This window comes from Theropithecus gelada, chromosome 3 (assembly GCF_003255815.1).
Source record: "Theropithecus gelada isolate Dixy chromosome 3, Tgel_1.0, whole genome shotgun sequence".
NCBI classification, from domain to species: Eukaryota; Metazoa; Chordata; class Mammalia; order Primates; family Cercopithecidae; genus Theropithecus; species Theropithecus gelada.
In genome coordinates this window covers 45,487,060-45,513,949 of record NC_037670.1, presented here as the reverse complement: position 1 = coordinate 45,513,949, position 26,890 = coordinate 45,487,060, and positions in this window count along the sequence as shown.

The following is a 26,890-nucleotide window of genomic DNA, read 5'->3' as shown; positions in this document are numbered from 1 at the left end:
CACATTAGAAAGGATCAAAAGGAAACAATAAATTGCTCACAATCCAGTTAAATATATTGCGATAAATTAATGTGACCCCTGCAAAATTCAGGTGTTGCTGATGCGATCAACAGTATCAAGAGGTGGGAGCTTTAGAAGGTAATTAGGCCATGAGGGCTTCTCTCTCATGAACAGGATTAGGTGCCCTTATAAAAGGGCTTGATGGAGGCTGTTCATCCCACTTACCTTCTGCCATGTGAGGGCACATCATTCCTCTTCTCTGGAGGATGCACCTCTCACCAGATAATAGAACCTGCTGGCACCTTGATCTTGGACTTCCCAGTCTCCAGAACTGTGATAAATAAATTTCTGTTCTTTATAAATTACTCAGTTCCAAGTATTTTGTTGTAGCAGCACAAACAGACTAAGACATATGTGAGCAATCTACTTTACACATTACAAGTTGTATTATGAATTAAATACCACATAAAAGTATAAAGACAATAATGGTGTAAGTATATAATAAAAGGGTTTGTATGTGGTTGGGCTCCCAGCTGAAAGGAAGTTTCACAGGCTTATGAGGACATCATTGCAAACCTTCTTTGTAATTTTCTGATACAGACTGGTGGAAAGGCATAAACATAAAGAAATTGCCTCTGAGGCAGAGTCACTCCTTTAATACAGGCAACATCAGTTGCACCACAGAGATGGCGAGAATTAATCAGATTCACACAGCAAGTCCTGACACTTGATGGCTTAATTAGGGTGATTACAGGTAGGCTTTTAAAATTCTGCTTTGTCAGCAGATGACCCAATAAAATGTTACCATAAAGAGCTTGTTCCCACCCCACCCCAGCCCAGGAGGAGCTCAAAACTTGGACTATAGTTAATACATTAATAATGTTTGTGATGTGGTTGGCAAAATATTTTGTAACGATGTGCTTATAAAGGTAATTGGAGGTAATTGCAGCAAGTCAGGTTTTTCTTTACCTTGTAGGAAGTTACAACTAACTCTTTTTGTGATATGAAAAGACATATCTATACCTATATATAATGCATATATCTATATGCTTTATTTCAGGGGGGCATGAAAAGAGATTTATGACAGAAAATTTTTTGTCAGTGTTTTTATCCTAGCTTAATATGCTCACAAATAACTTTTTTTTTCAGAAGGAAAGTTGGTGAGATTAATAAACTATGATGTGTATCATTAGCAATGACCAAAACACAGTGGAGGTATTATGTATAGAAGGAAAGAGAGTAGAACGAAGTTGTTAGGTTGGTGACTCTGTTTTGTTTTTGTTTGTAATTGTAGACTTGTAAATATTGAACTATCATGGAGCTAAGGAATGAATAGGAGAGAATAATTCTTCTCACTGAATGTTCAACATAAACACAACATAAAAAGGTGCACCTTTCTAAGAAACTAAAATGTTTCAGAGCAAAAACCATTGGGAGAATATATTCACTGCTCCTTCAATATGGGTGTATAGCTTATGCTAATTTCACTGGGCGTTCTCAAGTATATAATCTGTTTAATTTGGAATATCTAAAATTAAGTGATGACTCTTTTTTTTTTTTTTTTTTTGAGACAGGGTCTTGCTGTGTCACCTAGCTCAAGCAATCTTCCCACCTCAGCCTCCTGAGTAGCTGGGACAACATGCATGTGCCATCATGCGCAGCTAATTTTTGTATTTTTTTGTAGAGATAGGGTTTCACCACATTGCTCAGATGGTTCCTGAACTCCTGGGCTCAAGCCATCCATCCACCTTGGCCTCTCAAAGTACTGAGATTATAGGTGTGAGCCACTACACCCAGCTGAAGTGATGACTCTTTATTTTGGAAGTATTTATTTATTCTGGACCCTTTATTTCTTTGATGTATTTTTTAATTCGATTTTATTATCTTATAGACAGATAATTCATTAAATACATAACTGAATGTTTTAAACAATATTTTGGTTTGTGTGCTTACTGATATATTTGTAGTCACAAATCAGAAAAAAAATTGTAATGTCAGAGAGACTTTCGAAAACAGTTAAGCCCAGAGGCAGCATCACTCGTCTCTTTACATTCATTTCCTCCGTGTTTGAACTCACCCCACGGTTTTGAGTACTGCCTGTGTGAGAGGACTCCCTAATTAATCATTCCAGCTCCCCATAATCCTCTTCAAACTTGTGTATCTAACAATGTAATAGACATCTCCACTTGGATAGCTGATAGGCTTTTCATAAATAACATGTCCCAAGATAAACCCTTGTTTGCCCTTGTCCTGCAACTCCCGCTAATCTTGCCACTCATCTTTGTTACCTCATTATATCTTTTTTCTCCATGGCTCGAACCAAAAATTTTGGAGTCAGCAATGACACCCCTCTTTCCCCAACACCCCATAAGCTACCCCTGAGCAAATCCTCTTGATTCAACCTAATTTTCAACTCTTTTTGAGACACTCAAGTAGCAGTTTTAAATGGTTCAACCCAACGTATCCAGAATCTGACCATTCCTATGTCCATTGTAATTTCCCTAGTTCAAGCTGTTGCATGAACGATTGCAACATTTGTCTAATTGCATTCTACACAGGGTAGTTCACAGTGATCCTTTCCATCGTGTAAGGCTGATCGTGTCATGGCTCTGCCCAAACCCCCATAGGCTCCCCATTTCATCCACAGTAAAAGACAAAGGTCTCACAATGTTCTACTAAGCCCCACAGTAGCTGACCCCTCATTTCCTTTCTCCCCCCAGCCCATACTTTCTCCCTCTCTTGCTTCATCTCCTGCTATACTCCCCTCCCATTTCAATCAAGTCTCATAGTCCGTATTAGTTTTCTATTACTTCCAAAGCAAAAGACCACAAATTGCCACACAGTTAGCAGCTTAAAGCAACATAAATTTATTATCTCACAGTTCTGTAGTTTGGAAGTCTGAACTGTTTTGGCTGTTTCCTGTGTTGGTAGAATCCAGTGCCTTCAGTTTGCAGGACTGAGGTTCCTGTTTCCTCACTGGTGTCACCTAGGGCCCACCCTTTTCTCCCAGAGGACAGTCCTTGCTCACGGGTCCCCAAATCTCAGAGCCAGAAACAGTGCATGCTATCCTCATGTTTGGAATCTCTCTCATGTTTCCCTTCTGCTGAGTCTCTCTTGCTGCAGCCAGAAAAAGTTTTTTGCTTTTAAGGGCTCATGTGACTCTGTTGGACCCACCCTGGATAATCTAGGATAATCTTTTTATCTTAAGGTCTGAAATGCCATTTCCATCTGCAATTTCTTTGCCACAGAATATAACAGATTGACGGGTTCCAGGCATGTGGGCATGGACATCTTTGGGGCACTGCTGTCTGCCTACCATAGGGTCTCTTAGCCACGCATGCTTCCATCTCTGGGCCCATATGCTTGCTGTGCTGCTACCTGGAATATTGTTCCCCTGGATAATTACCCAGCTCATTACACAGCAGGGCCTTGCCCAGGCATCACCAGATCCTATCAGCCTCTCTGACCAGCCTATAAAAGAAACATCCCCTATTACACTTTTTTTTTTTTTTTTTGAGACGGAGTTGCTCTGTGGCCCAGGCTGGAGTGCAGTGGCCAGATCTCAGCTCACTGCAAGCTCCGCCTCTCGCGTTCACGCCATTCTCCTGCCTCAGCCTCCCGAGTAGCTGGGACTACAGGCGCCGCCACCTCGCCCAGCTAGTTTTTTGTATTTTTTAGTAGAGACGGGGTTTCACCGTGTTAGCCAGGATGGTCTGGATCTCCTGACCTCGTGATCCGCCCGTCTCGGCCTCCCAAAGTGCTGGGATTACAGGCTTGAGCCACCGTGCCCGGCCTACACTTTTTTTTTTTACCCCTTAACCTGCTTTTTGTTTTCTTTCTCTAACCACCGTCTGACAAAATATATTTGTTTATCTATTATATGTCTCCCTTTACTAAGACTTTTGGGAGCAGGAACTTTGATTTATTCACTCCTAGATTTCTACTACCTAGACCGGTTTCTTGTACTTGGTAAAATGTTCAATAAATATTTGTTGAATCGCCAAGAAAAGCCCCAGAGGCCCAACTGCATTAATCATGTTTGGGCAAAAAATGTGAATCCACTAACTCTGAATTTATCTAAGGAACTATTTTGTTTTAAACTTATTCATAAGAATACCATTAGTTTGTCAAATGCCTTGCTGAGGTCATTATAGCAACTTCTATAGGTATCTTCTGACGCTCTGAAAGAAAACAATTTATTGTAGATTTCAAAATAGAAAAGGAGAATTCTAATGTTGCTAACACAAAGAAAAGTGTTTGAGGTGATAAATATCCCAATTACCCTGATTTGATCATTACACATTGTATATATGTATCAAAATAGCCATGTACCCCAAATGTATGTACAACTGTGATATATAATTGATATATTAATTTTTAAAAAGAAAACAAGTAGTTTGGCATTACTGTCCTTGGTATACCTAAACTAGCTCAAAGTTTTCATCTCTTTCATCTCTAATTGTTGATAAACTTTTTACTAATCTGTGCTAAAATCTTTAAAGCAGGCCGGGCACGGTGGCTCAAGCCTGTAATCCCAGCACTTTGGGAGGCCGAGACGGGTGGATCACGAGGTCAGGAGTTCGAGACCATCCTGGCTAACACGGTGAAACCCCGTCTCTACTAAAAAATACAAAAAACTAGCCGGGCGAGGTGGCGGGCGCCTGTAGTCCCAGCTACTCGGGAGGCTGAGGCAGGAGAATGGCGTAAAAACCCGGGAGGTGGAGCTTGCAGTGAGCTGAGATCCGGCCACTGCACTCCAGCCTGGGCGACAGAGCGAGACTCGGTCTCAAAAAAAAAAAAAAATCTTTAAAGCGCTCGAGATCAAGTCTGTAGTTTTCGAATCACTTTTCATCTTCTTTCAAAATCAGACATACACCGTTTACAAATTCTTGATATTTCTCTTATATTAAACATTTCCTCATTTAATTACTTATCAGCAGTGTACCCTAAATCTACAAATGATTCTAGCACCAGAGATACTAATCCCCTCAAAGTCACTATTTCTTCTTTTTCTTTAACTCCTCCCCTTAGGACGTTAGCTCTGTTCTTTTTTATTTAAGGTTGCTTTTCTTAGAAAAAAGAATGAAACAAAATGAGATTCTGAAAGTTTTACTTTTGCCTCCATCTGCACTGAGCGGGAGTCTGAACACTTTCTCTGAACTTAGCAAAACAGCTTTTTGAGAACCATCAGCCCATTTTTGACATTTAGCCTTCCCTTCCCCATTGTTGTGGGTTTCAGCCAATGACTTTTTCATTTACAGCTGGTCTACCTTATGCAGTCTCTTCGGTTTCCTGTGCATTTCCCCCTTTTCTTTCTTCATGGGTATTATTATTCATATACAGGCAGACTATTTTTAAGAGTTACTTACCCATTTCTCATGAGCCATTTTCTATTTTAGATCTTTGTCAATGCAAACATACCTATCCCCTTGGAATTAAAACAGGTTTTTAAAAAAATAATTTTTGATCTCATGCTAATTGTAAGCAAGAAAATGTGCTATATACTGCAGAGCAGTTTTTTCTCAAAGTTGGTTCCTGGGCCACCTGAATCTGAACCATGGGGTGGTGATAATGGTATTTATTACCATGCAGATTACCAATTACTCAATCAGAATTGGAAGGGGGTAGATGGGAGACTTGGGAATCAACATTTTTTTTTCTTTATTTCTTACTTAATGAAAAGTTTCCAAAGGAATCAGCATTTTTTTTAGTAAGTTTCTCAGGCTATACTTTTTAAAGCCTGACAACTTTATCTGTCAAGGATATGCAGAAGCACAAGTCCCTGCTGATAAGGAGCTAATACTATATTTAAGATGATGTGGCATAAAAATCACATCAATAATGACTGGCACAAACAATCAGTGCACTTGGGTCAGCAAGTGCAGCTGCTGGGAATGGGGTAGTGGGTGTTAAGGCTGGCTTCATAGAGCAGGTGTTTATTGCTCATAAAAAGCACTCAAGAACTGTTTGTTGAATTAATGACAAGAGCTGTGCTGAAAGGTAAAGAAACCATAATTTTTTTTTAGTTGAGAAAGAACATAGAACACTTTTGTTTCCCCCTGTTATCATATAGTAAAAAGAAATTGAGTTCCAGAAAAGTAATTGACACAATTGCCCCACGTCACACACATGGTGGTATTGAAAGAGAAAAGAAGCAAGGTTTCCTAACTTCAAACTTTGTTCTTTCTCCACTATCGCATAAGAGAATTTGGACTGGCTACAAGCAAGAGGTAAGGCATTTTAAGACCTGGAGTAGGCCGGGCGCAGTGGCTCACGCCTGTAATCCCAGCACTTTGGAAGGCCGAGGTGGGCAGATCACCTGAGGTCGGGAGTTCGAGACCAGCCTGATCAACATGCAGAAACTCCGTCTCTACTAAAAATACAAAATTAGCCAGGCGTGGTGGCTCATGCCTGTAATCCGGGCTACTCAGGAGGCTGAGTCAAGAGAATTGCTTGAACCCAGGAGGCGGAGGTTGTGGTGAGCTGAGATTACGCCATTGCACTCCAGCCTGGGCAACAAGAGCAAACCTCACCTCAAAAAAAAAAAAAAAAAAAAAAAGAACTGGAGTAAATTTAGTTAGATGTGTAATAAATGGGGTGTCATTAACCAACAAGGAAGGACAAAGGACTTGTTACTGAGACACTGATGAAAGACAGGCTAGAAAGGCAAGTTAAGATTGTGAGGCCGCATGTGGCACCTCATGCATCTGGCCTCACCATCCTGTAATCCCAACACTTTGGGAGGCCAAGACAGGAGAATTACTTGAGCCGAAGAGTTTGAGACCATCTGGGAAACATGGTCTCTACAAAATATTTAAAAGTAAATAAAAGATAAGATTGTGAGTCGCTTGAATACCAGAGCAAAAGAAGTAGATATTGGAGAGTTGCTAAAAATTTTGAGACAAGATAAAAGCAATGTTAGGAAAATTAACTTGTAGTTGCTACTCTTAAATATGAGAGAGACAAAGGTCCATAGCCAGTGAGATGCCAGATTAGGATCCAGCTTTGTGGACCATGATGAGAAAATTAAGACCCAGATTGGTAAAAGTAAGGATGTGTGAACAAATTTAAAGTTTCGGTCAATACAATATGGAAACAAGTCCAATTCTGGTCTAGTTCAGTAGTTTCTTTCTTTTAGTTGATTAACTTTTTAGTTGATTTTTTTCTAAAAGCAAGTAATTCTCTTTTTTTCACACTAATGTAGAACTCAACTTTTCCTTTTCTCAAAGCCCAACTTTTTTTATACACAAACAAATCAATAATCAAATAAAAGTTATATACATAAGAGACTGTAAAAGCACCATTTCATTCAGCAAACCTTTAAAAGAAGCATCTACTCTTTGTTAGGCACTGTTCCAACTTCTGGGCCCTTAGAAATGCATAAGATATGGTCTCTGTTTTAGTCAGCGTTCTCCGGAGAAACAGAACCAATAAGATGTGGATAAATATATATAAAGAGATTTATTTTAAGGAATTGGCTCACGCGATTATGAAAGCGGGCAAGTCTCAAGATCTGTAAGATAAGTTGAGAAGCTGGAAACCCAGGGGAGCCAATGGTGTAGTTCTAGCCTGAGTCTGAAAGCCTGGAACCAGGAGAGTCCTTGGTGTAGTTCCAGTCCCATTGCCGGCAGGCTTGAGACCCAGGAAGTGCTAACGTTTCAGTTGGAGTCCGAAGGCAGAAAAAAGTCAATGCCCCTGTTCTTTTTTTTTTTTTTTTTTGAGACGGAGTCTCGCTCTGTCACCCAGGCTAGAGTGCAATGGTGTGATCTCGGTTCACTGCAACCTCTGCCTGCCAGGTTCAAGCTATTCTCCTGCCTCAGTCTCCCGAGTAGCTGGAATTACAGGTGCATGCCACCACGCCTGGCTAACTTTTGTATTTTTAGTAGAGAGACGGTTTCACCATGTTGGCCAGACTGGTCTTGAACTCCTGACCACAGGCAATCCACCCGCCTCGGCCTCCGAAAGTACTGGGATTACAGGCGTGAGCCACCGTGCCCGGCCAATGTCCCAGTTCTTAGAAAGTAATCAGGCAGCAAGAATTCTCTCTCACTTGGGAGAGGGTCAGCCTTTTTGCTCTGCTGAGGCCTTCAACTGATTAGAGGAGTCACATCCATAGCATGGAGGGCATCTGCTTTACTAGGTCTACTGATTTAAATGTTGATCTCATCCAAAAACACCCTCACAGACACACCCTGAATGATGCTGGGCTAAATACTTGGGCAGCCTATGGCGAGTCAAGTTGACATATACAATTAACCGTCACAATCTCTGTCTTCAAGGAGCTTACAACTTACTGGGGGTAAGAGACAAGGAGGCCAATGAATCACAGCACTTTGGGAGGCCGAGGTGGGCCGATCACTTGAAGCCAGGAGTCTGAGACCAGTCTGGCCTGAACATGGAAAAACCCCATTTCTACTAAAAATACAAAAATTAGCTGGGTGTGGTGGCACAGGCCTGTAGTCCCAGCTACTCAGGAGGCTGAAGTGGGAGGATTGCTTGAACCTGGGAGGCGGAGATTGCAGTGAGCTGAGATGACACCACTGTACTCCAGCCTGGGCAACAGAGAGAAAAAAAAATTAAAAAATTAGCTGTGTATGTTGGTATGTGCCTGTGGTCCCAGCTACTTAGGAGGCTGAGGTCGGAGGATTACCTCAGTCCAGGAGGTTGAAGCTGTGGTTAATTGTGATTGTACCACTGCACTCCAGCCTGGGAACAGAGTGAGACCCTGTCTCACACAAAACAAACGAAACAAAACAAAACCCACAAAAAAGCGAAAACCAAAACAGACAAATAAAATAACAACTTGTAATTAATACTCCAGTATAGGCCTTTATTTTAATTCTATGACAACACCAAATGGAGGAGCTGGGCATGGTGGTGGATGCCTGTAATACCAGCTACTCGGAGGCTGAGGCAGGAAGATCACTTGAGCCCAGGAGTTTGAGACCAGCTTGAGCAACCTAGTGAGACCCTGGCGCTATAAACAAACAAACAAACAAATAAATAAATAAAACAAAGTGGAGAGTGATAAACTCTGCCTGTGGAAAAAGGTGAAGTCAATAAAGTTACAGGGAGAATAGTTTCTGTTTAGGAAAACACCAAGATGGGCCATTTTATTTACGGCCATCAAGCTGTCTGAGCATTGCCAGAATAACCCAGGATGTCTCCAAACTGCACCAGGTGGGAGATAAATGGGCATCTTGGGGTTGGATGTAGTTGGGAGATTAAGAGTGAGATTCTAAGAAATCAAGGCTACCCAAAAATATATTGGGCTCGTTCTTGAATTAAAAAAAGACACTCGAATGAAAGTTTCTAAGATTCAGGATTTATCAAGAGACCTAAGAATATGTTATTTTTTACTTCTAAATTAGAAAATCGTATGAAGTGAAAAATTTTAAACATATCCAAAAATAGAGAGCAAAGCACAATGAAGCCCAATATCCATCGAGATTTAAAATTACCAAGATTGTGTCACACTTGCGTAATTGCTTTTTCTTTCTTTGCTAAATATTTGAAAACAAATCTCAGAAATCCTGTCATTTCACTCCTACATACTTCAAGATGCATCCCTAAAAAATATGGTTTTGAAAAAATTCATAATGCCATTTTTACATCTAACAAAATTAATAGTAATTCCTGGTATTTTGCCATTATGGAATATGCAGGGATATTAAGATATCCCTCACTGTCTAAAAAAATTTTCTCTACTGTTGGTTAGTTGAACGGTAACTCAAAGTCCATATATTTAAATGTTTTGACTCTCCTTTCTTTTAAATGTAGAGAAGACTTCTTTCCTTCCTTTTTTTGGGGGGGGGCGGGGGGTTTCTCGTGGTATTGATTTGTTGAAGAAAATGCATCTATTGTCATTAAAAATGTTCCATATATTGAATTTGTTCTAATATTCATTTTTGAGTAATTTTTTCTGCAATATAATCTACATTTCACTGTATTCTTTCAAAAATTCTGCTCCCTATTCGGCTTTAAGTCAAAGGTACTTATGGGAGCAAAGGAACTTAGGAGATGCTTTCCAGGAAGGTAATGGATTACAGAAAAGTGGAAGGAAGTGCAGAATTAGAAATGCAGGGTGTTGAACAAGAAGACAAAGCAATGGAGAAAGAGAGAAAGAGAGATGATGCAGAGAGAGATAAGGCAACTCCCTGGCTCCCTTGTACTTACCAAAAAAAGTGAACCAAATTTGAGACTTTCTAAGGTAGTTGTAAAAAGATCAGTATTATATTAAAAGAATGATGGAAATCTGAATAGTAAAATGTATTGAACCTACTAAATAGATTGTTACATTAGCACTGTGGGTTCTTTAGCCTAAATATAGAACTTACCATTTTTTTCTTGAGGAAAAGATAGATTATGACACTTACGGTAGAATCATGTAAAATTCAGTGGTAAATAGGTTCGTGTAGTTTTACAGTTCATTGCTTTTATAGTCTTAGACTATAAAATAAAACAGTTGAACTGAAAATGTCTGCTCTTACCCAGTTTTATCATCCCACTGCTTTTCACGCTCTTTTGCTTTTTGTTGGCCAGCACACTAGTTCGTTTTTAGCCAAGTATTTCAAAGTGTCAAATAAAAGTACTGCTGCAGCCAGGCAGCAGCTGACTTCATTTTTACTCAAGTGTGAGATAGCACTCACAGATGTCAACTTGTATTCTTTTTTAATGAAATAATTTTGATGAATTCTAAATATACTAAAGCATTGTCAGAATCACCTTTGAAAATTCAGGGTTTAGTAATCAGTGCAAACTCCAGCGACACCTCAAACGTATCAAATATTCGTTCTCGTAGAGACCTGGTGAGATTAACATGACAGTATTAATGATTTTAGCTTTTTATATTCACTCTTGGTGTTGCTGTCATCTTATACATTTCTCCACATTACTGCCATCTAAGATAGACTCTAAGTTAAAGACATTTATTTGTTTTGCTCAGCTACCCCTAAGTGTGGTAGACTAGATACCACTTGATTATGATGACAATGAAAGGAAGATGAGGCTTAAAAAATGTTTTAATTTGGATCATGGTTCACCGCAGTGTCTATCTCCTGAGCTCAGTAGATCCTTCCACCTCAGCCTCCTGAGCAGCTGGGACCACAGGCATGCACCACCACACCTGGCTAATTTTTAAATTTTTTGTAGAGAGAGGATTTTGTCATGTTACCCAGGCTGGTCTTCAACTCCAGGGCTCAAGTGATTCACCAGCCTTGGCCTCCCAAAGTGCTTGGGACCACAGGTATGAGCCACTGAATTGGGCCTGAATTTGGCCTGAATTTGGAAATTTCAACAGAAAGCTGCAAACATGTTTGAGAATTTGAGTATAAATAACTTATTGATTTACGTACTTTCAGTTTCAGTACCACACAGTGAAAGATTCAGAGTGGACCATTTGCAGTTGACAAAATTCACACTTCTCCCCAAGAGTTTGAAGGGTTTTACAGTCTACGTTAAGCCTGAGTGAAAATATCTGTGAAAAACAAAGTTTAAGAGCTCAGAGGGAAACTTAAGAGAACACAATGTAAGTGAACAGCCTATTAAGAAAGATCAAGGTTAAGAAGAACTATAAAAAGAACAGATAAGGAAAGCACTCAGAATAACAATTGCATATTGATGTGAAGGCTCAACTCAGAGGGGGTTAGAACAAGCTGGTCAAGGTTTCCAAAGGGCAACATTTAGGAGACACAAACAAACTCGGCAAGTCACGAGGTCATTAACCTGTACTTAAAAAACTGAAGAGAGGCCGGCGCAGTGGCTCACGCCTGTAATCCCAGCACTTTGGGAGGCCGAGGCGGGCGGATCACGAGGTCAGAAGATTGAGACCATCCTGGCTTACATGGTGAAACCCTGGCTCTACTAAAAATACAAAAAAAAAAAAAAAAAAAAAGAGCCGTGCGTGGTGGCGGTGCCTGTAGTCCCAGCTACTTGGGAGGCTGAAGCAGGAGAACGGCGTGAACCCTGGAGGCGGAGCTTGCAGTGAGCTGAGATCGCGCCACTGCAGTCCAGCCTGGGCGACAGAGTGAGACTCTGTCTCAAACAAAACAAAACAAAACAAAAACCTGAAGAGAAGGGTGTGAAGAATTTGAAGGAGGGCGTGAAGGGTTTGAAGGAGGGTGCTCAGATTTGGCTAGGTGTATAATCACAGTGGTCCCAAGGTTTAGGTGGTCTTATTCTCTAAGCCTGTGCTAAGATAATTGGATAATGTTGGGGCTCAGAAAACGATGTCTCATAGTGTGGCTCTATAGCATGTTGAATACATTGAATTAAAGAAAATTGGGAGACCTGAGAAGCTGCCTCAGAATCAAGGTCTCTCTGATCTTTCTTTGTTTTCCTCCCCCAGGCACGGGGAGAGCTCTCCCTGAAGTTCTGACTGAGGGAATTCCTTCCAAAAGACACACAATTGTCTTCAATCTCCTGTCTGAAATCTCACTAACCAGGGAAGATTAATCACCAAAGAAGAAATTAAAGATTATTAGCTGGGCACGGTGGCTCATGCCTATAAGCTCAGCACTTTGAGAGGCCAAGGTGGGAGGATGGCTTGAGCCTAGGAGTCCGAGACCAGCCTGGGCAATATAGTGACACTCCATCTCTACAAATAAAAAATAATAGCTGGGTGAGTTGGTGCACATTTGTAGTCCCAGCTACTCAGGAGGCTAGACAGGAAAATCACTTGAGCTAGGTAGAAGCTGCAGTGAGCTGTGATCGTGCCACTGCACTTCAGCCAGGGCAACAAAGCAAGACCCCTCAAAAAAAAGTAAAAGAAAATATTGTCCCCACATAGTCCCAGAAACACTTTTCATCTATTCTTCTGAGGAGTGGTGCCTGAGAGACTTATCTGCATAATTAGACAGCCTTTGTTCACAGTGCAATTCTGCCACTCAACTTCTCATAAATCATCACCATCTCTCTCAGAGCCCAGACAAACTTTGTCCCAGGCTGCTGTTGTCTGTTCTTTGAGCCAATTCATTTCCCCTAAAAATTATCTACTCTTCCTCTAAAATTACCTACATCCCCTCCTTCCCTCTGCCTTATGAAGAAGGTATTTAACCGTCAATAATCTGGTCCTTTGAGTTTTATACTTTGTCTGACTCCCATGTGCTAGTGCATTTATAAATTTGTATGCCTGTTCTCCCATTAATCTGTCTATTTTAGTTTGTTTATAGGTTCGAATTCTCATACCTTCAGAAGGTGAAAAGAAAGCTCCTTTTGCCTTTATAACAACATGAGACTGGCCCTAAAGTGTTCATTAACTATGTGAAGCTTATATCTCAAAATGGCCTCACATACACTAGTAAAGATTAGCAGGATATTTGGGCTGATGGCATAGTCTGGAATAACAGAGGAGGAAATAAAATTTTAAAAGCTCATGAACCCAAGGGTATGATCTTCAGAGAAGAGATTTCCTATCTCTTAAATTCTACGTAAATAGTGAAGTCCTATATGGGAGGATCGTTCATCTGGGGCCTACCTTGGGCAGAATAATGTATGTGTACCTCATTCTATCATAGCTAAAAGACAAAGTACTTTTTAAGACTTTGCAAAATTTTGTTCATGCTGCATATCTTTTTAAAGTCTGACTCTCTGCACTAAAATAAGATAGCTTAAATAGGGCTCTTTTTGGAGTAAAATTATTATGAGCCCCGTAGTTTTCCCAGTAAGTAAGCAATCAGAACTTACAAAAATGTGAGACAGAGCTTTGCACATGTAGCTAGAGAAAGGTCGGTTGGTGGACTTGAACTTGTTTTTAGTTTATTTATGTATTCTCCAATACTCTAGACTGTTATAGAAATCACTAGAGAGAAATAATGGTGGTATTCCATGCCTATGATATATCACAGACTACATTTGGAGGACTGCAGAAAGAAGAAAAACAGAAGTTTCCATAACCAGTGGTAGAGACATGCTAAATGTCTTCTTTATCAAACTTTAATTTTTAATTTTTTTAGAGATGGGATATTGCTATGTTGCCCAGGCTATAGTGCAGTGACTATTCACAGGTGCAGTCATAGTACACTGCAACTCTGAACTCCTGAGCTCGAGCAATCCTGCTGCCTAAGCATCCTGAGTAGTTAGAACTACAGGTGCATGCCACCATGCTGGGCTTAAATGCCTTCTTTACTGATCCTTGATGGTAAAGGGAAAGACCGTTTTAGAACCCTTGATTCCTGATCCCATGGTACTGCTCTTTAATGAAGATAAATTACAAGGCATTGGATTCTATAGGAAAGAAATGGATGGAAGTTATATCAAAATGTAATAAAACTGAAATATTAATAGAAAGGACTAAATAGAATCTGTGGTATAACTCTCAAAATAGTCCTTTAGTAACCTCCTTTAGAAAATGTCAAGGTTAAGACCTAGAGACATAAAGTCCTGCCCAAAGTCAATCGGCTGGTTAGTGGCACACAGAGCACTAAAGTTTACATCAGCAGGTTCCCAGTTAGTACATTTTCTAGAACTTCTAAAAATTAATGTTAAGATAGTCTTTGCTCTATTGAAGCATAATTATAAACATCAAATATTTGTAAAATATCTTCTATATAATAGGATGTTTTTCCTTTTTATTTTATTAGTAAATTTGCCACAATATTAATTTAGTTAGTAAATTAGGATTTTTCTTTCCCATTCATCATATATGTCAGCAGCAGGTAATCCTACTCCATCTTCCCACCACATCCCATTTCATTTTCACCTGGTCTCCAAAGGGTGGAATCACTTGGCAAGCTCCAGAGATCTTCAAATTTATTTTTAAAATATTTCAAATCAAAAAGTTTTTGAGCTATGAAATTTATTTTGATAAGATATTGAGCTTTCTTCTAGCCTTTTATCCACTAATTCTACTCTTAGAAATTACTACCTAAAAAATAGTTTTTAAAAAAACCACACACACAAAATGTCCTCTAACTTTGTTCTTTTTTCTTCCAAGTTGTTTTGTCTGTTCTAGATCTTTTGCACTTTAAACTTTAGAGTCAGTTTGCTACTTCTACAAAGTAGCTGGCTGGGATTTCTATTAGGATGCCTTGAATCTACAGATCAGTTTGGAAAGAACTGACATCTTAACAATACAGAGTTATCTAATCTAGGAACATGGTATATTTCTTAATTGACTTAGGTCTTCTTTAATATTTGATTTTACTCAGCAATGTTTTACAGTTTTCAGGTACAGGTCTTGAACATCTTTTGTCGAATTTATCCTTAAGCATTTTACAGTTTTGATGCTACTGTACATGGCAAACTTTAATTTTAATTTTTGATTATTTATTGCTAATATAAAGAAATACAATTGGTTTTGGATATTGACTTTGTACCCTGCCACCTAACTAAACTCACTTTTCAGTTCTAATAGTTTATTTTGCAGATTCTTTAGGGTTTTTTGATAGAGGATAATATTATCTGTGAATAAACAGAGATTTATGTCTTCCTTTCCAGTCTACTTGCTTTTAATTATTTCTCTTTCCTTATTATAGTGTTAGAACCTCCAGGATAATGTTGAATAAAAACAGCGGGAGTGGCCATCCGCAATATGGTTAATTTTTTAAATTAATTAATTCACTTAGGTTACTTCCAAAAGATGCAGTGTTACAAGATGACTCCAGACTTTGAATCCTGTTTTTGGGCAGTAAGGTCAAAAGCTGAAGGCAAAAGGTATATACTAACGATTCTGTCCCTTTTTGTTAGGAATAAAATAGCTTTCCTGGAAGATCTAACCAGTAAATGTTCATTTATATTTCATTAATCAGAAATGAATTACATGTCAACTAACACGTCACGTTGTGAGGTATCTGGGGAAATAAGTTTTTGTAACTGGGTATTTTGCTGCATGAAAGAAAATTGAGGTTTAGAAGGTAGGAGAGAGGTTATTGGGTAATTAGCAGACACGATATTGAAACTAACAGTTGCTGTTTCATTTATCTAATGCTGTGCAACAAAACATCGCAAGGTCTAGTGACTTAAAAAATGACGACATTTAATATGCTCAGGTCTGGATTGTGATAGGGATCAGCTGCAGTGGCTCAGGTACTAAGCCTGGAATGATCTGAAATCTGGCTTACTCACATGTCTGGGAGTTGATTTAGGTTGTTAGCTGGTCCCTCCACTGGGGCAGTGCCTGGAACACCTTCCGCCCCTCTTCTGTGTGGCTGCTTGGCGTCTGCACAGAATGGCGGCTGAGTTGCTTTTAATGACTCTGCCTTGGATATCGCATGGTGTTACTATCGCTGTAGTCACAGGCTTACCCCTATTCAAGGGGAGAGGACCTGACCCCACATTTTTTTCTTTAATTATTCTAAATCCTAATGGACCTCACTGTTTTTTTTTTAAATGAGTCTCACTCTGTCACCCAGGTTGGAGTGCAGTGGTGCAACCTCAGCTCACTGCAACCTCCGCCTCCCAGGTTCAAGTGATTCTCCTGCCTCAGCCTCCCGAGTAGCTAGGATTAAAGGCCACCACGCCTGGCTAATTTTGTTTGGTTTGTTTGTATTTTTAGTAGTGACTGGGTTTCACCATGTTAGCCAGGCTGGCCTCAAACTCCTTACCTCAGGGGAGCTACCTGCCTGGGCCTCCCTGAAGGCTGGGATTACAGGTCTGAGCCACTGCCCCCAGCCAGACCCCACTTCTTGACAGTAGAATGCCGGATACAATTTGACCGAAATAGCTTACCTGCTCATGTGCTCATGTCTGAACAAGGTTATTTCACTTCTACAAATGTTAGCCAAAACATTCTTTTTCCCTCCCTCCCTCCCTTCCTTCCCTTTTCCCAGAGAATTTTTTTAAAAAGAAAAATTGGACCATGTTGCTTGCTCACTTAAAATGTTTCAATACTTCTCATTATATATCAAATACAGCCAGACGTGGTGACTCACGCCTGTAATCCCAACACTTTGGGAGGCCGAGGCGGGTAGATTACCTGAGGTCAGGAGTTCAAAAACAGCCTGGCCAACACGGTGAAACCCTGTCTCTACTAAAAAATACAAAAATTAGCCAGGCGTGGTGTCATGGTCCTGTAGTTCAAGCAACTCAGCAACTCAGGAGGCTGAGGCGGGAGAATCACTTGAACCTGGAGGTGGAGATTGCAGTGAGCCAAGCAAGATCTCACCACTGCACTCCAGCCCAGACGACAGAGTGAGACTCCGTTTCAAAAATAAATAAATAAATAAAAAGAAATAAATACTTTTTTTTTTTTTTTTTTTTTTTTTACTACAGTTTATGGGGCCTGGTTTATCACTCCAATTTCATCTCATTTTATTCTGGCCTTTCCTTGCTGTGCTTCTGTTACTGGACATGTCAGTTCCGCAAATATATCTGCCTCTTTTATTCCATGCTTTGCACATGCTCTTTGTTCCTCCTGGGACACTTCTTCTAGCACGTTGAATGGGCCAGTCCCTGCTCATTCCTCACTTCTCAGGGGGCCTCTTAATAGATGACCAGCTAAGACATTACATATCAACGTTTATGTCCACTGATTTATTGTTTATTTCTCCCTCTGATATAAAGTTTCACAGCTACAGAAACCTTGCCAGTTTGGTCACTATTGTGTATCTGTTAGTAGTATGTTTGGCATGTCATCATAATCTGATGAACTAGATACTGTTATCATTCCTATTTTATCAATAGGAACTGAAGCCCAAGGCTCAGAAATGGCACAGCCACACTGGAATCCAGGTTCTCGGACTCCAGAAGCAATATTCTTATTTGCCCTGCTCTGAATGATTTAGCAAAAGAGAGAAAGGATGCATTGGTTGGGTCTGTCATAGTTAATTGAGAAAGGACTCCATAAAGGCAAGGCCACTTGCACAGGTCCTTGAGTGATGCATACAATTTTGTCAGATGGTGATTGAAAAAAAGGGTATTACAGGTGGTGGGAACAGTGTGAACAGAAACAGAGTGGAGAAAGCACTTGTACAGTCTAAGAATAGTGAGTAATTGTAGAATAGAGTGTGAAGGATTTAAAACTGGAAAGGTAGGTTGCATCATTCTGTAGGTAATTAGAAGACATTAACATTTTTTTGTTTTGTTAAGAGGAGACTCCATCTGTGCTTTAGAAAGCTAACGCTGCACAGGCAAAGTTTAAGTAGTCAGATGTTGGTCTTGAACAAATCATATATATACCTAGAGTATCATTTTACTTATTTATAAGATGGAAGCTGAGTGCAATGGCTCACAACTGTAATCCCAACACTCTGGGAGGCTGACATGGGAGGACTGCTTGAGGCTAGGATTTTAAGACCAGCCTGGGCAACAGCGTGAGCCCCTTTCTCACAAAAAGTAAAAAATAAATACAATTTAAAAGATGAGAATATAAATAACATCACGTTCACAGTTTTTGGTGAGAGTTAAATAAGACGATTATGTGAAAGTACTTTGCAAACTATAAAGCACTACACAAATATTAGCATTTTCATCCTAAGTGTTCTGGGTAGTCCTGGGGTAGGGAGAGTGTACAAGTAGACACATAACCAGAGTAGTTGGGCAATGGCAGAGATCCAGGTAAAATGTGACCAAAGTCTGAAAGAGGATAAGATAATAAGATAACATTGTCCAAAAAAATCAAGTTAAAGTAGGTTGTATTAGTCCATTTTTGCACTGCTGTGAAGAAACATCTGAGGCTGGGTAATTTATAAATAAAAGAGGTTTAATTGGCACACAGTTTTGCAGGCTGTACAGGAACCATAGCAACTTCTGCTTCTGGAGAGGCCTCAAGAAATTCACAATCATGGCAGAAGGTGAAAGGAAAGCAGGCACATCTTACATGGCCTGAGCAGGAAGAAGAGAGAAGGGGGAGGTGCTATCCACATTTAAACAACCAGATCTCATGAGAACTCACTATCATGAGAACAGCACTAGGGGGATGGTCCTAAACCATTCATGAGAAACCTCCCCCATGATTCAATCACCTCCCACCACGCCCCACCTCTAACATTGGAGATTACAATTTGACATGCGATTTGGGTTGGGGACACAGATCCAAACCGTATAATTCCCTGCTTGGCCCCTCCCAAATCTCATGTTCTTTTCACATTGCAAAATATGATCATGGCTTCCCCATGGGCTCTCCAAAGTCTTAATTCATTTCAGCATTAACTCGAAAGTCTCAAATCCAAAGTCTCATCTGAAACCAAGCAAACTCCTTCCACATATGAGCTTGTAAAATAAAAAACAAGTTAGTTACTTCCACGATACAATGAAGGTACAGGTATTGGGTAAATACTCCTGTTCCAAAAGGGAGAAATAGGCCAAAAGAAAGGGGCTACAGGCCTCACAGAATTCCAAAACCCAGCAGAGCAGTAATTAAACCTCAGAGCTCTAAAATAATCTTCTTTGACTCCATGTCTCACATTCAGGTTATACTGGTACAAGGGGTAGGCTTCCAAAGCCTTGGACATCCCTGCTCCTGTGGTTTTACAGGGTTCAGCCCCTGCAGCTGCTTTCATGGGCTGGTATCGAGTGCCTGAGCTTTTCCAGGCACACAGTGCAAGCTGTTGATGGTTCTACCATTCTGGGCTCTGGAGGATAATGGCCCTCTTGTCACAGCTCCACTAGGCAGTGCTCCAGTGGGGACACTGTGTGGGGGGCTACAACCCCACATTTCCCCTCTGCACTGCTCTAGTAGAGGATCTCTGTGAGGGCTCCACCCTGGCTACAGGTTTCAGCCCGGACATCCAGGCTTTTTTTTTTTTTTTTTGAGATGGAGTCTCACTCTGTCACCCAGGCTGGAGTGCAGTGGTACACTCTTGGCTCACTGCAAGCTCTGCCTCCTGGGTTCATGCCATTCTCCTGCCTCAGCCTCCTGAGTAGCTGGGACTACAGGTGCCTGCCACCACACCTGACTAATTGTTTGTACTTTTAGTAGAGACGGGGTTTCACAATGTTAGCCAGGATGGTCTCAATCTCCTGACCTTGTGATCTGCCTGCCTCAGCCTCCCAAAGTACTGGGATTACAGGCATGAACCACTGTGCCCAGTCCATCCAGGCTTTTTTGTACATCCTCTGAAATCTAGGCAGAAGATCCCAAGCCTCAATTCCTGCACTCTGTGTACCTGCAGGCTTAGCACCATGTGGAAGCTACCAAGACTTATCGTTTCCACCCTCTGAAGCAGTGACCCAAGCTGTACCTTAGCCCCTTTTAGCTATGGCTGGAGCTGGAGCAGTTTAGATGCAAGGGGAGCAGTGTTCCGAGGTTGTGCGGGGCAGTGGGGCCTTGGGCCCGACCCAGGAAATCATTCTTCCTTCCTAGGCCTCTAGGCTTGTGATGGGAGGATCTGCTGTAAAGGTCTCTGAAATGCCTTTGAGGCCTTTTCCCCAGTGTTTTGGCTAACAGCACTTGGCTCTTTTACACTTATGCAAATTTCTGCAGCCTGCTTGAATTTCTCCCCTAAAAATTAGCTTTTCTTTTCTACCACATGGTCAGGCTGCACATTTTCCAAACTTTTATGCTCTGCTTCCCTTTTAAATATAAGTTCCGATTTCAGGTCATTTCTTTGCTCACAAATATGAACAAAGGCTGCTAGAAGCAACCAGGCCATGTTGTGAATGCTTTGCTGCTTAGAAATTTCTTCCACCAGATATACTAAATCATCACTCTCAAGTTCAAAGTCCTGCAGATCCCCAGGGCAATGGCACAATCCAACTGAGCTCTTTACTAAAGCATAGCAAGAGTGACCTTTACTCCAGCTCCCAGTAAGTTCATTATTTCCATCTGAGACCTCCTTAGCCTGGACTTCACGTCCATATCACTATTGGCATTTTGGTCACAACAATTTAACAAGTCTCTAGGAAGTTCCAAACTTTCCCTCATCTTCCTGTCTTCTTCTGAGCCCTGCAAACTGTTCCAACCTCTGCCCATTACCCGATTCTAAAGCTGCTTCCACATTTTCAGGTATCTTTATAGCAATGGCCCACTCCTTAGTACCAGTTTTCTGTATTAGTCTGTTCTTGCGCTGCTATAAAGAAGTACCTGAGGGTGGGTAATTTATAAAGAAAAGAGGTTTACTTGGCTCACAGTTCTGCAGGCTGTCTGGTAAGCCTAGTGGCTTATGCGCCTGAGGAGGCCTCAGGAAATTTACAATCATGGCAGAAGGTGAAGGGGAAGCAGGCATATCTTACACAGCCCAGCAGAAGGTGGCTAGAGATGGGGGAGGTGCTACACACTTTTAAACAATCAGATCTCATGATAACTCACTCACTATCATGAGAACAGCACTAGGAGGGTGGTGCAAAACCATTCATGAGAAACCACCCCCATGATCCAGTCACCTCCCAACAGGCCCCACTTGGGAGGGCCCTCAATTTGACACGAGATTTGGGCAGCCACACAAACCCAAACCATATCAGGTTTATATTCATAAAGCTCTTAGAAGATCACCTGGCTGATAACTCAAAATAAGTGATTATATATATGTACATCAATCTGTCTACCTACCTATCCATCTGTGTTTGCCGAGTAATAGAAATGCAAAAGACATTTAATGATGAAACCAATCAAGATTATACACTTCATTATATGAAGGCCATTTGCAGAGAGGAAAGAATCAAGGTTAACAAAAAATTGTAACACAGAGTGCCTGGGAGAATGTTCATTAATTGAGATAGGGAAGAAAGAACAGTTTTTAGAAAAGATTAAGACTTACTTTGAACATGATAGCTTGTCTATAAAAAACACATATCGGCCGGGCGCGGTGGCTCAAGCCTGTAATCCCAGCACTTTGGGAGGCCGAGACGGGCGGATCACGAGGTCAGGAGATCGAGACCATCCTGGCTAACACGGTGAAACCCCATCTCTACTAAAAAATACAAAAAACTAGCCGGGCGAGGTGGCCAGCGCCTGTAGTCCCAGCTACTTGGGAGGCTGAGGCAGGAGAATGGCCTAAACCCGGGAGGCGGAGCTTGCAGTGAGCTGAGATCCGGCCACTGCACCCCAGCCTGGGTGACAGAGCAAGACTCTGTCTCAAAAAAAAAAAAAAACAAAAAAAAACACATATCACATGTTCTAAAGCTTGTTGAAAATGGAGACACAATATACAGGATGGAAGGAGCTCATGGTCAGAAGAACAGATCTTGGGATTTTTGCTTATAATTAGTTAAAGCATTTTGTTGTTTTTGGTTTTTTTTTGTTTGAGACAGGGCCTCGCTCTGTCACCCAGGCTGGAGTGCAGTGGAGCCATCAGGGCTCACTACAGTCTCAATTTCCCAGGTCAACTGATTCTTCCATCTCAGCCTCCCCAGTAGCTGAGACTATGTGTGCACCACCACACCAAGCTCCCTTTGTTTTTTTTTTTTTTTGGTAGAGATAAGCTCTCCCTATGTTGCCCAGGCTAGTCTCAAACTCCTGGGCTCAAGTGATCCTCCCACCTTGGCCTTTCAAAGTGCTGGGATTACAGGTGTGGGCCGCCATGCTCAGCCTGGTTAGCTGAAGTTTTGGATCAGACTATCGAGAATAGAAAGAAAGCAGGTTGGAGAAAATGTCCAAGGGCAGACCCTTAGAGCTATGCTTCTCAAGCTTTACATGTACTTGAATCCTCTGAGCAGGTACTTAAAATTCAGATCCTGGGATTCTGATTCAGCAGGTCTTAGAAGGGGCCTGAGATGCCATATTTCTGACAAGCTTGCAGATCACTGCTATATTGTTAGTCCACGGCCACAGAGTAGCAAGGCCCTCCAACCTGGTGTACTGATGCATGACTAGAAAATTCAGGTCCAGGGTGGAGTAGGAGTAAATGGAAATTGAGAATGCAATATAATTAATAATTGGAGAAGAAAGTTTAAAAAAAAAAAAAAAAAAAAGAGAGTGAGCAAGAGAGAGAGAGCTTCTTAGTACGAGGACAATAATTGAAGTTGTTAATTTTGGCAATTAAGCCAAAAGGTATAAATGGGAGAATAGTTTAAGTAGATGAATGATGGAGGTCAGATTACAGATAGCAGGTAGAAAAACAGAGCAGTGATTGTAAACCATCCAGTGGAAAATTCAGCAGAGAAAGAAAGTGGTTGGTAGCTTAATAGGGTAGTAATTTTATAAGAAGTATTGCTTTTAGGAGCAAAAATACTCTAGTAGAGAAGAAAAGAGAAAGAAGAGAGAAGGACAGACAGAATATGCCCTAGTAAATCCGATCACAGGCAAACATTAGACTTGGAAAGAGGATAGGTGAAAAATACAGAGGTGATTTCAAGCAGAGGAGAGGCTAGGAAATAGATGCATTAATTTTCAATAATTTTATCTGCTGAGAGTGGAGTACAGAGCTAAGACAGGTGATTCAAGGAGCATAGAAAATATTTCTAACAGTCTTTCTGGGTGACACGACAAACAAAAAGAAGAGTGAAATAAAGATGGCCTTACAGAATGAGGACACATTGAGGCTAGGTAGCATGAATTCATAGTGATGCCAAATGGAACCATTTCATGACTTTCTCAAGCAATGCACAGATGCTTACGAATGAAACAGAAGTAGATGACTGGACTTATACAGGTGTTGGGAGATGGACAACACGAGGAAGTCATGCTGCTCACATTTTAATATCTTTGATTGTTGCTTTACAACAAAGAGCCAAGTGAAACCAGGAGAGAGGGCAGAATCAGTGGGTCAAAGCAACATGATACAGAGGAAAGAACACCAGACTGACAGACTGAGAATCAGGAGACCTGGGTTCCAATCCTAGTTCCACTTTCTAGATGGCTGACTTTGTCCCTTCACCTTCATAACAAAAGTGTTGATGTAAATCAGTTCACAACCTTGGCTATGCAGAGAATTGCCTGGGGATGTTTACACAATATTATTCCTGGTCCCTATTTTAGAACAACTAAATCAGATTAGGAGATGTCAACTGGATATCTATGTTTTTGAAGCATGTCAGGTGATTTCTATTAAACAGCCAGGGTTGAGGACAACTAGGAGAGATGATCTCTAAAGTTCATTTTTCTTTCTAGTCTTTTTTAGATTCTCAAAGAAAGATAATGGTAAAAGACCAGAGGCAAAATCAAATTCAGTAATAGTGGATATCCTTAGTCCATTAAGGCTGCTATAACAGAATACTCTGAACTGGTTGCCTTATAAACACGTAAATTTATTTATCACGGTTCTGGAACCTGAGAAGTTCAAGAGGAAGGTGCTGGTGGATTTGATGTCTAGTGAGAGCCCGCTTCCTGATTCACAGATGCTGCCTTTTTGCTGTGTCCTCACGTGGTAGAAGGGGTCAGGAAGCTCTGTGGTGTCCCTTTTAAAAGGTCACTAATCCCTTACATGAGGGCTTTGCCTTATGGCCTTATCACCTCCCAAAGATACCACCTCTAAATGCTGCAACATTGGGGATTAGGTTTCAACATGAATTTTGGGGAACATAAACATTCAGTCAAATGCAGTGAGTGATAAGAAATGTGGGGGAAAAATCAGAAAGCGAAATGTCAGGGCAATGATGAGGTTGGGGGAAAGGCCTTCCATGTGCGTGGCAAACACTACATAGGGTTAAATGCTGTGGCAGAACAGAAATAGTTTTTTATTCTTTTTCCATCAAGAACTTATATAGTTTGGATGTCCCTTCCAAATCTCATGTTGGGATGTAATCCCCATTGTTGGAACTGGGGCCTGGTGAGAAGTGTTTGGCTCGTGGGGGTGGATTTCTCATGAATGGCTTGGGCCACCTCCTTGGTATTAAGTGAGGTCTCACTCTGAGCTCACATGAAATCTGGTCATTTAAAAATGTGTGGCACCTCCCGCGACACATTACTCTTGCTCTCTCTCTCTCTTGCTCCTAATTCTGCCATGTGGGATGTGTGTTCCCCCTTTGCCTGCTGCCATGACAGGAAGCTTCCTGAGACCTCCCCAGAAGCAGACGCCAGTATGCTTCCTGTACAGCCTGTAGAACTATGAGACAATTAAACTTCTTTTCTTATAAATTACCCAGTATCAGGTATGTCTTTATAGCACTGCAAGAATGGCCTAATACAGGGATATTGTGCAAAGAATCTGTAGAATAAAGGCCATAGTCGAAACAGTTGACAGCATATGGGATCTTGCCAGAGCCAATCTCAGCACTTACAGACTGGGCCACAGACATGTTATGTAACCACAACATAATTGGTCACCTGGCAGCCGAGGCCAGGGTGAAATGACAAAACCACAGAAACTTATTGGCTATTAATTCCTTTCATGTCTCTCACGGTTGTCACCCTCAGGTCTAGAATGCAGACTCCTTAGCGGTCTCTGTCCTTATTTTCTTCTCCATCCTGCTCGGTGATTCGTTTCTCTGGGTCATCTTCCTATCACATCCGATGGCTGACCTCTCTCACAATTCCTCTACTGCTCTCTAAAAATTTCATTCTATTTTCTGTGACATCCTCAATGTCTTTGCAGAACTTACTCTGTTCTTGTCCTAATGGAAACTTGGCTTTTCCTTGATGTCATCACTTCTTAGGCAGTTTCCTCTGAAGAAGCTGACCATTCTTCCTTTCTGTATCTCTGGGCCAGGAGATGATAGTGACTTAGACCTTCATGGTCACTTCCAAAGTTTAACTCTACAGTCTTATCCAAAAAGCCCTTTCTTTGGTAGTATGACACCTAAGTCTAACATGCACTACCCTGCATGAACTAATCTGGTCACTTCCACAATCAACAAGAACTATGACAAGTGGTTCCTCATCAAAAATAATATACAATGAAAATTGCCTTCCCCCTGTGTCTTCCAGTCTCTTATTACTTTACTCTGGAAGCAACTTTTATCACCAGTTTTTGGATATCCTTCAAAGGTGTTTTGTGCAAATATAATCATATGCACAGATAAGCATCTATAAATGCATACGTCTATATACATTTTTGGTTTCTTAAAGATAAACAAATGGTAGAAAATTAAATATCCTGTTCTAAAACCTTTCTTTTTAAAAAAAATCTTTTAAATAATTTTTCTTATCAATGCATACAAATTTTTCTTTTAGAAATATTACTGCGGCCGGGCGCAGTGGCTCAAGCCTGTAATCCCAGCACTTTGGGAGGCCGAGACGGGCGGATCACGAGGTCAGGAGATCGAGACCATCCTGGCTAACCCGGTAAAACCCCGTCTCTACTAAAAAATACAAAAAAACTAGCCGGGCGAGGTGGCGGGCGCCTGTAGTCCCAGCTACTCGGGAGGCTGAGGCAGGAGAATGGCGGGAACCCGGGAGGCGGAGCTTGCAGTGAGCTGAGATCCGGCCACTGCACTCCAGCCTGGGCGACAGAGCGAGACTCCGTCTCAAAAAAAAAAAAAAAAAAAAGAAATATAACTGCATAATATTTTAAGTGGATGTTCAATAATTTATTTAACCTGTCCCCTACTGAGGAACAAGTAGATTCATTCTAGTCTTTCTAGTCTTCTGCTATTGCAAACGTTGCTTCTATAAATAACATTCTACCGATGTCACCTTTTACCTTTGCAAGTTATTTGGGTCGAAAGTTATTTGCTTTTTAAAAGTTTTGATAGATACTGAAAAAATTGTACTGCATGAGCTGTGTACTAATTTATATACCTATTAGCTACCTGTTTAGAAGAACCTATATACCTGTTTAGAAGAACTGGTTTCCCATTAGCCTTGCCAACATAATATTTTACACATTTTTTTTTACTTTGCTGAGAACATAATTGAAAATATTTCATTGAAATTTTAATATACGTTTTTCCTACATTGAGTGAAGTTGAGTGTCTTTGCAAATGTTTAACACTGTACTTTCTTTCCTGGACATCTCCTTTGCCTATTTTCCTATCATTTTATTGCAAGTCTTTCCATAGTAAGGAAAATAGACTTCTACTAAAATGAGTTGCAATATTTTTTTCTTAGTTTGTTGAATTGTCATTTTGGTGTTTGTCATGCAGAACAATTTTATTTGCATGTTGTTTAGTTTATAAATCTCTTCATTTTGCTATCTAT